The 13,381-nt window shown below is 46.8% G+C and overlaps 1 protein-coding gene across 5 annotated transcripts in view; it reads right to left on the bottom strand.

Annotated features, from left to right (window-relative positions):
• MAMLD1 (mastermind like domain containing 1) overlaps window positions 1-13,381 on the bottom strand; it is a 111,631-nt gene that overhangs the window by 40,979 nt on the left and 57,271 nt on the right. The gene's annotated exons all lie outside the window — the stretch shown is intronic.

Genomic DNA, 13,381 nt, shown 5'->3' with positions numbered 1-13,381 from the left:
TTCCAATTCTGGAACCCAACTGGCTCCTCAAAGACAAAGTAGATGCCAGGATGCCACCATAAGGTGTCGATGGCAGTCTCAGTGCTGGTGGATCCAATTTGCTGGAGCGGGTGCCATGCTGGCTGTGCCAATTCTACAACTGGACAGCTGCTGGTGCTCACCTCATTGAATGCTTTGTGAGCATGCCTAATAAGGGGGCAGGCTGGCCTTGCTGTCCCTGGGGTTGCAGGGGTTGCTGGCTGAGCTACAGTGAAAGCAGAGGGGGAGATGGGAGCCTCTTTTGAGCTTTCCTTTTTCAATGGACTTAGGAGACTCTGCTTTTTTAGAAATGCAGCTCCGCATTTAGGATTTTATGGTGAGAGCTTTCAACAGTTAGCCTACGACACCCTGGCTGACTGGCCAGAACCCCAGCCACGCCCAAACAAGACCAGGGAAGGCAGCGGTGTTTACACGGAACTGCCCAGCCTCACTCTAAATGCATCTGCTGTCACCAGGCACTGGTGAGGTGTGGATATCTATTATCCAGTTAATTTTGTCCCTACATATAGGGTCGCCTCAGTATCTTCCCTTGTGCAGACATGATTTGTTACTCATCTCAATTGCTAGTAGCCAGCTGAGCTTTCCCCCATGCCCAGTGCATGCTGGCACCTTTGCCGAGTCACTTGGGCCAGTGGGTGCTGGGCAGAGGTCAGCTTGCCTGGGACGGCTGTTGACTGACTCCATAGCCAAACTTTTTAGATCAAATGCAGCAGGATAACTTCCTACTCCGAATGACTTCCCCTCTCAACTTGGCATTGGGGGACAGCAATTCCCCAACCAAGCTTCCAGACCCTTCTGAACAAAATTTACGGCTTCACACATGTGCCATTTTCCAATCTCTGTGGACTCCACTGATAGTAAGCTATTGGTCCCAGCTACCAGCCAGCCTCTATCTCGTTCAGGCCATGATCCTGCCCACTCACTGTGAGATTTTTTTTCACAGTAACTGAATCAGTAGCCACTGGAAGGATTTCTAGACAGCACATCTCAATCTCTTTTTATACAAAACAGAATGGGATGTGATTTGCTTATGGTCACATATCTAGTTAGGGTATAATGACAACACTAGAGCTTAGGTGTCCCAATTCCCATCCTAAGCCCTCGCAATGCCTGCCTTTGGTGTGTGGAGGGGGACAGGGGGAGGGGAAAGCTTGTGTCCTGGCATCTTTTAGAAAGGAATGACTATTTCCATTCATGAGTGCCTAAAGACTCCCATTTCATAATCGGCAGACAAAGCCACCAATGTGATCCCCACGACCTTCTAAGCATTCATTAAAATGCATTTGAAAGCATGTGATGGCTTCCCCATCCCATAAATAATGAGAAAACAAAGGCGACCCTTATAATATAGACCAAGTTCAGCTCTGAAGTCAATATTATTTCTGGTTCTCTCTGAACAATGACATACGACAATTTTCCTCTTTTCTACACTTTCGGTCCAGAATGGCAAAAATGACAAAGATTTCTTGGAAAAGGTCTAGATTATCAGAGTACAGTCCAGGCTCATAACATGGGCATAAAGAGAATAAAGCATATATATGGTATACTTCCTAAAAAAGTCTGCCAGGCTGTTATAAACACTTAATTTTGGACACTTTAGCTGGAGGTTTAACAGGAACACTGATGAAAGGCCAGCAAAAATATGCACAGTTCCTACTAGGTATCTATGAGTTCCCCCTGAGTTTCTAAGAAACTGATGTTTGCCAACTAGATTGGATTTCAAGCCCTCTGAGACAACGGTGGTTCCCAGTAGACTTGCTCAGAACAAAGGAAGTCAACCTGGGTGCTCATTGGAGGTGGCCCCAGAAGACATGGGACAATGGTGCATCAGGATTGGGTTTGCAGGAAGAGAAAGAGGAGAGGGGTGGGGAAAGAAAGAATATGCTTGGATATATACAGAGCATCAGATGAGTATACATGTGTATAATATAAATGCCTATATTTGGGTATGTGTATCATTTGCATGTTTGTTCTTCAGAAGAATGTACCCACAAACTGAAACTGACCTTTCCATAGAACAAACAGGATTTTCAGCATTTCTAGAATTGCAAGACATGAAGCCCTGGAGAGTCCCAGGGTAGCTGGGAATGGCAGAAAATCCTGAATGCTGATTGGTTTCAAGAAGAGTCAGTTTGTCTCAGGAACAAATCTCTGCCAACAGGTGGTTAGGAGCAAGAATCTTGACCCACAAGTAGGGGATTTCTTGGTGCCTCCGGCTTGCCCTGAGCCAGCACACTGCATGCTCAGCAACCCACGCAGGCAGAAGCCAGGTGGGGTGGAGGAAGGAGCTCTGGAATAGATACCGGAAGACTCACGCTTAAATCCTAGCTCCTCCATTTGCTGTGTGACTGTAGGCATGTCACTCCCCCTTTCCAAAGCCTCAATTGATTCTTCTGTAAAGTGGGTGTTTTGGCCTGCTGTGTGCCTCACAGCATCACTGAGGCACGTTCGTTGGGAACAGTAATTGTTACTGATGCCATTCTCCAGGACCTGGATCCCCAAGCTGCCCTATTGCCCTATGTGTGGGCCTCAGCTTGCTCTTTGACAATTAAGGACACATCCACTACGATGGGGTATCAGGTGGGGGTGGCAGGAGACGAGTGGTCTAGTCATGATGGCACTGATCTGACAGCCAGCAGTGCCTTTAAAATCCCACCTGCTGCTGCTCTCTACCACTCACCACTCTCAGTTCCCTCTCACTGCATGTAGCATTCATTCGGCCACCCCAACCTGAGGACTTGTGGCTTCAACAAGCTTCAAGCAGAGCTATCTGAGTGGTAGCACCAATAAATACAGAAACAAACTGACCTGGGTGAGGGATTTTTTAGAACTGTCTCCTTCCGTTCTGTAATGTGGATGCACCAGTTGGAAGAACTGGCAACTCTAAGAATGGCCATAAACCCATAGATGCATATGGATTTAATGACCTCTTAATGTCTACTGTGCCATCCCCTGAGAAGACGAAGTATTCTATCATCGAATAAGCCTTTCTTGAGCACTAACCTTACCACTCCTGAGCTGTCAGGATGCCAGGCCCTTAGAGGCTGGTCTCTCCCACTTGTGTTAGGGCTGGTGAGGCCACAAGCCAGGAAGAGATGTGCCCGTGGGCCAGACTCTCTGACACCCAGGTTGACTTCCTTTCACAGTAAGAAACCCTGAGACAGTCTCCTACACATTCCAAGGTAGCCCCATTAATGGGATAAAGATGATTACTTGAGGGAGAAGAGAAAGATGGAGTTTTTTCAAATGACTGCGTGGATTTGGCAAAGCTAGCCTACAGATGAAACAGGTGCTGCCTTGGGGTTCAGAGGACCTTGTCCGTGCAGGACTCAGGTGAACAAGTGTCATCTGTGTTTCATCTGAATTAAGCTAATGAGCCCAAAATCATGCAGGGAAGGAGAAAAGTGGAGGCAGAGTTGAGGTTCGATGCCACAGATCTGAGATTAGTGGCAGCCAAGGCCACTGGGAAGACCTGAATTTCTATATGTAAAGAGGGCAGAAGGGGTAGTTTCAGCTGCGTGGGAATCACACACTACATGGGGTAGCCATGGCTTTCCATCCAGAATATCTTTAAGACTTCCGCTTGTGACTAGTGAACATGGCAGCAATACCTTGCCTTACAGCAAGGCCCCAGTGGGTTGCAAAGGCAAGGTCAGGACCAAGATGACATTCTTCCCTATCACCAGGACATCTACTTGAGTAGTTTAAATTGGGAGAAGAGAAAAAGAGTTTCTGATTGCTCAGCAACTATTCCCCCTCTACCCAGGTGCACATTTCTGTTTTACGGGGATTGAAGTTTATACAATTTGGGGGGAGTCTTCTTTACGCAAGATAATATAAGATACAAAGGACAAAATTAGGTACCAGGCCTTGGAAGGTGTGAAGGATGAATCATGAAGCTTAGGCACAAGTGACTTTGCATCTGTTTGTGCCCCAACCATGGGGCTAAATAAAATGGCAAAAGGCTTTAGCCCTTGAAAGGAATTTGCTTGCATGGGAATCCTGACAACTGTGTAGGTGAAAGAAGAATCCAGAAACATCTGGTTAGTCCAGTGCATATTCTGGAGGCCATGCTTCTAGAATAAGCATATTTTAGTCAGATAGCACCAGCTCCTGGCTCTAAAATCTTCTAACTGTCTACAGATGCACCCACTCCAGTTAGTAGATTTTGGAGCCAGGCTGTCTGAGCCCTGATGCTACAGACATAGAGGCTGGGAGGGGACATGGCATAAGGAGCATCAGGTCAGTACAGAGATCCTCTCCATGGTCTAGGTCCTCTTTTTTTCCACCTTCAACGAGGTGTGATTGACAAAAATTATATATATTTAGGTTGTACAATGTGATTGTTCAGAATGTGTAGAACGTGATGATTTAATATATACACACATTGTGAAATGATTTTTTAAGTCCCTTTTTTAAAATTGAAGTAAAATTCACAGAGCATGAAATTACCCTTTTTATGAGTACAATTCAAGTAGCATTCAACACGTTCACAATGCTATGCAACCAAAATGAGGAGAGTGAGGCCCCCTTCATAAATTTGTTATAAAGATCACATGAGCTTAGAGATGTAAAGTGAGCACCGTGCCTGGTATGACATACATACCAAATAAATATTCTCTCCCTCTTCACTCTTGAAAATGCAAACACATTCTTGGTGGTCCTAAAATAGCCTTTAACGTAATTTACTCAGCAGCATTTGCCATTCAAGGCAGATCTGCCTCTATTCATTGGCTGTACTCCTGAACAGCTGTGTGCAAGGCTAACTTTTGTAACCCAAATCCTAATAAAATGCAACAAGAATTTGCCATTGAAAGGAAATCTTCAGTAAATTCTTTTATGAAGTGAAAGATCTGTCATCCCAACTTATCTTTTTTTTTTTGAAGTGTGTCTTTCTTCTGATGAATCCTAATTTAATTTTGGCCCAAAGCACACAGCAACAGGAGTAGGTTACATATTGAAAATAATGATGATCTAAAAAAAAAAAACTAATTTCTTTCACTATACGTGGAAAGTACCTGTGATTGCATCATGGAATGCGTCACATAACCTGTCAAATTTCCCCTGTTTCATGCGTGTGTGCATTTGTGTATGATGCGTGTGTGTGTTCATAGCGGTCGTGATATGGTGGTGGTGGTGCTGCTGGTATACATGACGTTGAAAGTAATGGTGGCAGTGATGGCGGTAGTAATGGTGGTAGAGGTTTGGAGGGTGGTGGTAGTGGGTGAAGGCAGTGATGGTGGTAGTGATGGTGGTAGTCATGGTGATGGTTGTGGAGATGGTGCTGATGATCAGGGGGTGTTTCAACAGGATATTTCCTTCTTTCTACACCTCTCTGTAAGAAGCTCCAGTGACTGGACCAGATGAATAAGACTTACCCTGAATGTGTTATTAACAAAAATCTCAAAACTGTCTCCTTGCAGTCACTCATAATTATCTTTTTTCTCACCTGGATATTGAAGCTGAATTACTGGTGAAAACTGAGGAGATTTTTGTTTGTTAAAATGCTTCCAATAAAGTAATTTTATGTCACATTTAACTACAGGAAAGGGCAAGGCATTTCTAAGTTCCTTAGATGTCATGTGGCTTTAAAAAATAGAATGGATAGCAGTTAGTTACTATATACTCAGCTCTTTGAAGCCATATATTCAGAAAGCAGATGTTGGGTGTTGGTGTTTGGGGGCTGGCTTCCTGGAGGCACTTTATATTGACCAGGTTCATTGTTCTAAACACCAAAGGCTTGACTTGAAGGAAGAAAAGAGGCAAGAAAATGTTCAGATTTTCTGACAGTGTTACACAAACAGCCCTAACACTAGACAATTTCAGTGCCTAGAGCTTATTCTAGAAACAGAGGCAGCTAGAGACAGTGGCAATGGGCTTTTATCCACTAGGTGAGATGAAGCTTCTAACCATACAAAGCAGGGCTGTCTAGTAAGTCCAGAACAGAAATCCCGCCACAATAAGCATACACCAAGGAGGGAAGTAGTGAACCAGACTTAGAAGGAGCTGGAATTCTAGTGGGACAAACAATAAGTGAATAAGAACAAGTACAGAGTATGAGCAATATTCTTCAGAGGACTGAAAAAATAGTGATGTGAGAGTGGCCAGGTGGCTCTTCAGAACAGGAGACATTTAGGCGGACATCTAAATGCAGGCCAGGAGACAGACTGGGAACAGAACGCTCTGGGCAACAGGGCAGAAGTGAGAAGGCCCAAGGGGAAAGCTCTTGGCATGTTCCGGGGAAGGGCAGGTGGCCAGTGGGCTTGATGAACAGCGAGCCTGGGAAGCAGCCGTGAGCTCGCACACGGCTTTGCCGGCCATAGGGAGGGGGGTGAATTGTAGGTTATTGGCAGTGGGAAGCCACTAGGTGGAGGTTGTTAGGCAAAGGAATGATTGGCTTGACCTGTCTATGAAAGGTCTCTCTGGATGCCGATGGGAGAGAGAGAAATGGATGTTGCAGGAAGGACAAAGAGCAATTCAGTTACCAAGGCAAGGACACTGGAGAAGGGATAGGATCCAGAGCAAGGGTCAGGCCAGCTTTGGCACAGGAAAGGAGCGGAACCGTTGGGGCGGCGTGAAGATCTGTGATTTCTCCTCAAGCGGCACAGAGGGGAGTGCCCGCTTACTAGGGGAAACTACAGCCTTGGAAAAAATGAACCAAAGCCCAGTGACCTAGATCGAGGGATGGCAAATGTTTTCTGTAAAGGCCCCAATAGTAAATATTTTATGCTTTGCAAGCCATGTGGCCTCTGTTGTACTCCGCAGTATGCAATATGTTAACAACTGAGTGTGGCTGTGTGCTAATAAAACTTTATTTACCAAAACAGGCTGTGGGCCAGATTTAGCTTCTGGGGTAGAATTTGCCAACCCCTGACATAGAGCATAGGCTGAGCGTCTTCCCCAAGGGAAATAATTATTTCCGAATTGTCTTCCTCACGCTGTAGGTGGCCGCGTAGGCCTACAATTCACAAGAGAATGATAGGGAACATTTTTAGAATGGAAAAGTTTCAAGATTTCGACCATGGTCCAAGTTAGGTGACCATTTCTCAACTGGGCAAGGTACACAGCACTCCCAAATGCCACATTGCACCTTCACTAAAGACAGTTATCATTGAGCATCTGCTGGTGGGGTGCTCTGCAGGTTCCAGTGAAAGGAGAGAACACTGCCTCCTCCAGCATGCCCATCTGCCTTGCTCATACGGCCGGTCTATACTCTTGAACAATTCCCATGTTGTACAGCCTCACCTTCTACCCCTTCCATTCCCAGTCGACTACTCTGGTCAATGTCAAGGCCACCATGTTAGGTCTGTACATTTCAGGCTCCACATAGCAGCTCTCTGAAGACCAGGACTGTTTTCTCCTCATCTCTCTACCCCTAGAGGACCCAGCCTCGTGACAGGGCTCAGCTGGCATCTACAGATTTGAATTAACCATTGGAGCAAAAGGTTTTCTGCAAATTATCTTGTTCCCTTCCCGTTTCTAGCACAAGGCCAAGAGACAACCTCTTTTCAGAAACTATAATGAATTTACTAACTGGCCCAATGACCTTGTGCACGCCCCTTCTCCTTTGTGTGTTCTTGGCCTCTTAGGTTCAACAAAGGAGGTGGCTTGGGATGATTTCTGGCCAAGAGTAACAGCAGCCGTTGCTTATTGAGTATTTACTATGTGCCAGGTACTGAGCTGGGTGGGGGGATGGGGTGCGGCATAAGAGCAGGAGATCTCAGGGTCATGGAGCTGACAGCCTTGGGAAGCAACTGAATGAAAAAGCTCTGGGTGGGAAGTCAGGAGAGTGACCGAACTGAACAGCACTGGAGGGAGGCGGACAAAGGCAAGTTTGTGTGGAAGGGCAGGGGAGTGGGAGGTAGTAGCAGCAGCAGCTACACCTGGGCCTTGGGTCTGGGCCTTCAGTAGTTAAGTTGAGCCGCCTGTGGCTCCTGCCTGCCTTTCTTACTTTGGTCTCTTGGGATCGAAGATCTGGTGAGAGGGGAGATAGGAAATGAGGAGGAGAATGGAAAGGCAGGAAGGAAGGGGAGGAGAAGGAAAGGCAAAAGAGGAGGAGGGAGGGTTTGGGCAAATTACTCTATGTCGACCACAGAAGTCAAAATCTGTAGCCCAAAACTTAGGAACACATGCTTCCCCCAACCCCAAGTTCATTGAACTCGGCACCCCAGGGGCAGCATATGACCCAAATATATGTCTGCAAGCACAGTCACACTGAGCTCTCCAGCTTGGGATTTTCAGTAAAAGCAAGAGGCCTCAGTTGCCACAGGCCAAAACAGCGTTTAAGGAGTCCCAGGCCCCCATATCCCTAGGGCCAGCCCCCTGGTTTGTGCACACCCTAGAGGGGAAGGTAATCGAGCCTTAGCTCAGCTGGGCTCTCCTGTAGTTCCAACCTGGGGTCTACTCTCTTCCACAAGGAGCTCAAGCTCCAGACACCTGTCACCTTGGGCCTAATGTCAAGAAAGCTGGGGGCAGGAGCCAGGCAGAAATGCAGACAAGGCCAGCGTGGGCTCCTGGTAGTCCAGAAATAAGCAGTACCAAGCTCCCAGATGCCAGCAGAAGCCAGCTGCCAAACAGAACTCCCCCTCCGAGCATCCTCTCCTTCAAACAGACTGCAATTTTCAGGTCACCAGTTTGCTGAACTGGGCTATCCAGACAGAACCCAGATGCAGAGCCCAGCAGTATGGTGCGGCCCTCAGCCCTGGCGGAAGAGATCCGTATGAAGGCCTGCCCCAGTTGGGTGTTTGGAGCAGGAAAGGACCCTTGCTGCAGGAAGAGGAGGAGGGAGCAAAGGGAGCGAACAGCTGCGTGCTCCATGGGGAGGATCCCCAAAATAGAAAGGCGCATACGCACTGCAGGCCTTGACCCAGAATGCTCAGAGCTACACCATAAATCCAGCTCTCCTCAGTGCAGTGGGGTTGTTGATGAGACTGAGATATCCTCGGGGGTCCAGCGTGTTTCTACCTCAACTCCAAGGACACACGTTTCCCAGAGCCCTTCTGAGCCAGTGCCAGTCTCTCATCATTTAAAAAAAAAGTGCTAACAGAAGTTAGATCCTGTGTGGTTTATACCATGTTCATATCCACATCTTGTTCATCGTCATCCAGAAACTCTGACGTGGGCAGAGGGCAGATTATTAACCCTATTTTACTGAAGGGGAGACTGAAACCCAAAACTCATGCAAGAGCTCAGTGTCAGGGACAGCTGCCTCCGCAATGATCTGATTCCTGCACCACCTTGTTCCTGGAAGTGGGGCCACACACATAGCTCCCCTCTCCTGAGCCAGATCTGAACCTACAACATGTCCATAGCCTGAATGGAGCAGGGGACACTGGGCTTCTTCTCCAGGCTTCCATGGCTGTTTAGACAATTCAGCTCAGGTCCTGGCTGGCTGTTCCGATCTTCCTGTGGGGTTTGTAATCACCCTGGCTCACTGCTCACAGGCTGGATAGTGGACAGTCCTGGCCAGAAGGTTCCAGGGAGCCACCGGGATGAAGTAAAGATGCTTCCACACTTTCTCTGTTTATGGGCTATCTCTGCCACTGGAATTAAATCCCCAGGCAACCTGGGACTCTGTTTCATGCCTAAGAGTCACACTGGCCTGCAGAAGGCCTAACTATCTGAGCTCCTAAACTAGGAATGGGAAGTAGCAGAGAGGGAGGCACTTTGGAGTCAGCACGCCTGCCTTTGCAGTCTGAATTTCCTACCTACTGACTTCGTAACACTGGGAAAGTCTCTATACTCTTGGACCTTCAGTTTCCTCACTGGTGAAGTGGAAATATGAATCCCCACACCACAGGAGCAGATGAGCTAATTAATGCATACAAAGTAGCTGACATGAGTGAGCCATCAACCACCCTCTCCTCCAAGTTCCAGCATAAGACAAGGAGAACTTCAGAACAAGACAGAATTCTTACCAGTAGAGGTCTGGAAATCGTTTGCTCCTTGACTGTGAATTGCTGTAGCCCAAGGTCTAGCCCAGGGTTGGACACATAGGAGGGACCCTGGAAATGTGGTCTCAAGAGGAAAGGTATTTGTTGAAGGTCTCATGAAGCGCTAGTTACAGCCCTGGGATCAAACTCAAGGTCTCCTTACTGAGTCCTGTGCTCTGTTTACAAAGAAAAGCATGTACCTCCAAGGATGAGAGATACAGACCCTAAACCTGATCACACAGCCAGCAGGAGGTAAACAGACCTATTCCAAAGGTTGCCAGTCTGAAGAAGAGGCCACCTAGAATGAGGCCAGGATTTTTGTAGTGATCAAAGTCTTCACGTTTCCTGTTACACTCAGGTCTCCCCAGGCTTCCTCAGCCCCACTTGCATTTAGAGGTGAGAAAAAGGGATGAGGAGTTGGTTTCAGTCACACTGTGGGTAGAAAGCAGGCTGCAATAGGGACCACCCAAATGGGGACCCTTGACATAGTCCCCCACCTTCTCGATGGGCAACTTTCTGTAAGTTACTGGATTTCTCAGACCTTAGTGTCCTCATCCATCAAGAGGGACAATGGTTGAGAAGCTCAGAAAGAATGTCGGGCATGCCAACTCATTGTAACCTATAGAATGAGCCATTTATTCTCATTAAATGACGAGATATACAGAAAATGAGCAATGAGAACAATATTTCTTTCCTTCTTCAACTGTCTGTCTAATGCCCTCAGCACCCCCATTCTGTCTGGCACTGCCTTGCGAACAGAATAGGTGGCTGCTCAGAGCTGGGGAATCTTTGCAACTTGTGGTGGGGTGCTGACTGAGACAGAGACGACACGTGATGTACACATTGAGTTCCAATTCCACGCAGGCTCCGGAGCACTCCCATCTGGAGTGCTGATGCTATAGAGAGTCTTACACTAGTAATCAACAGACCCACCAATCTGGAGATGAAATAGAGATCTTAACTTCAAAGAGAAGGACCAAACACCCTGCCTTCTGCCTCCTGTTGAAACTCCATACACTAACTGCAGAGGCTGGATGCCTTATTAACCTTGGGCAGACGCCCAAATGTTCAAAAGGTAAAATTTCGCTTTTCTCTCAATCAACAGAGTCATTAAGCAATCATGCTCCTGAATGAACAAATGCTGAAAAGATACTTGCATTGCCGAGATTTCTTGTGATTACTCCTGCCTGATCTGTGCTCAGCGCTTTGTGATTTTCGACGTTTTAGATCTAAGAGGTAGCAGAATACAGTGGTGATGAGAGCAGGCTCTGAGCTCTGCCACTTCTTAGCTCAGTGAGTTTGGCCAAATTGCTTAACCTCTCTGAGCCTCAGTTTCCTGAAGCTAGCCTCTTCATCTCAAGATTATGTCAAGGATTACAGGAGGTAATGCCCCCAACATATTTAGCAAGTGCCTGGCACCCAGTCAATGCTCAATTAAAGGTGGCCATTTTTATTCCTGGTTCATTTGACCTTTGTCCTCAGGGAGGGCAAAGGATGGACATAAGTAGTTAGGATCAGAAACAAGACCAGAACCCAGGTGTCTTGAACCCTGGTCTCAGGCTAAGACCGACTGTTGCATCAGATAGACATTTCCCTGTAAGAGGACTATAAATTATTCACATGGAAATCCCAGGGCTATTTCCAAGAGCTCTTTGAGACTGACAGAATTTTATTAACAGACCTTGAGTTAAAATCATTTTTGTTGTTGTTGTTGTTAGTTTGTTTTTTGGGGAAGGGACAAGAGAACCAGGTAAGCTGAATGTCTGAATCAGATCTCCATGTTGAGGATGTTTTCAGGATGGAGAGTGGTATACAAGGGATGTGCTTCTAGATGCACACAGTTTCCTGGGACTGGGGTGTAGGTTGTCATCCCTGGATATTAGGAAGCATCAGAGGAAGAGCAAGCAACAGAAACAGCTGAAATCTCGTTCAGGCCACACCCCGGAACTGTAAGCCCAGCTACTGTAAAGGTCCTCCTGCTGCTCCTAACGTTCTGAACCCTCCAAATAACTTGTTTGGACAGCAGGTTTCATTGTGAACCGAAAGGCCATTTCATTTTCATCTGCCTATCTCTGTCCCTCAATCGGCAAACACTCAGGCTGCTGAGATCCTCAGTGCGGGCAGCTGAGCTCTGTGTTAGCAACAGCATCTTCCTGAGGCTGCAGGGATCGACCAGCCATGAATGTTCAGCTATGCTAAAACCACGAGTTGCCCTGGCTACCAGCTGATGATAGCAGCAGTGCCTGGCCTGCCCAGGCTCCATATATATCTGTTATGCTCGGCCAAAAGAGTAGTCATCCTCACCGTCATCCCTCTCAGAGATCATATGTATTTTCCAAGACAAATGTGGTTTTTACTGTGAAGAACTTGCTTTTGGAGCGTGAAACATATTTTTGGATCCCCCTCAACTGGGGCAAATCTTAGGTCTTTTAGGACAGCTTAGAGTTTCAGAAACAGTTCACTCAGAGACAAGGGCAAAGAACAAGGTGTGCCATGGAGGAAGGACAAGAGTTGAATTTGATCAAGTCCAAGGTGTGACTTTAGAGTCCAAGACTCTAAAGCAATGAACGTGAATTTCGGCAAGCCTTAGAAAGGGCTCTAAAGGCCATCTGCAAACAAAAGCCAAGCCTGAAAATGGCGTGAGCAATGGCAACTTCTTCAGACTGAGGGCGCAGATGGCCACTCCAAGGATCCATCTAAGTAAAACCTGTCTGGCATTGAGGTCTACACTGATCAAAACCAAAGCAAGTTACTTGCTAGTCACACTTTTTAAAAGGGTATTGGTGGGGCACCTGAGAAGACGACGACCTCTCCAAGTACAACCCACCCATTCTTTTTTTCCTGGGAAAGAAATGAGTGAGACACAATAGAGAAACTAAAAGTCACACTGAAACTGGTCATGGGCTCTGGAGGCATTACCAAGAGATTTTCCTTCACTGACTCTTTTGGTCACCACAAAAGAACAAGACATAAAACAGCAGTTAGGATCGAGGTTAGAGACTGCCTTCTAGGCAGTGCCTGACTGAAGAACCAGCAATATGGAGGACAGGCTGCCGGGCAAGTAATTGCTCCATCTCTGACATCCCATCTGACTGCCACCTCTGTGAGAGCTGGAACTCTAGTAACGAAGTTTTGTAAATGCCTATATAGACAATTTGATACTACATTCTCAACACATTGTTGGTGGAAGACAATGAGGTGAAAAAAAAAAAAGAAGCAAGACTTCGACAACGTCCCCCACCCCCGTGCACACAGTGAATCCTAGACTAAATAGAACGCTGACTTACTGAAAGTGCTTTGCCCTTGGGATTGGATGAAGCAGGCCCTCTAGTTATGTGAAATGACATTACCTCAGAGCCCTGAGCTCCTAGTTCTCTGAACAGGAAGGAAGCAGACCCACGGCTCTATAA

The sequence above is a fragment of the Rousettus aegyptiacus genome, unplaced genomic scaffold (genome assembly GCF_014176215.1).
Source record: "Rousettus aegyptiacus isolate mRouAeg1 unplaced genomic scaffold, mRouAeg1.p scaffold_m13_p_9, whole genome shotgun sequence".
NCBI classification, from domain to species: Eukaryota; Metazoa; Chordata; class Mammalia; order Chiroptera; family Pteropodidae; genus Rousettus; species Rousettus aegyptiacus.
The sequence above is the reverse complement of the archived record's forward strand: the minus strand, read 5'-3'. Positions and strand labels throughout refer to the sequence as shown.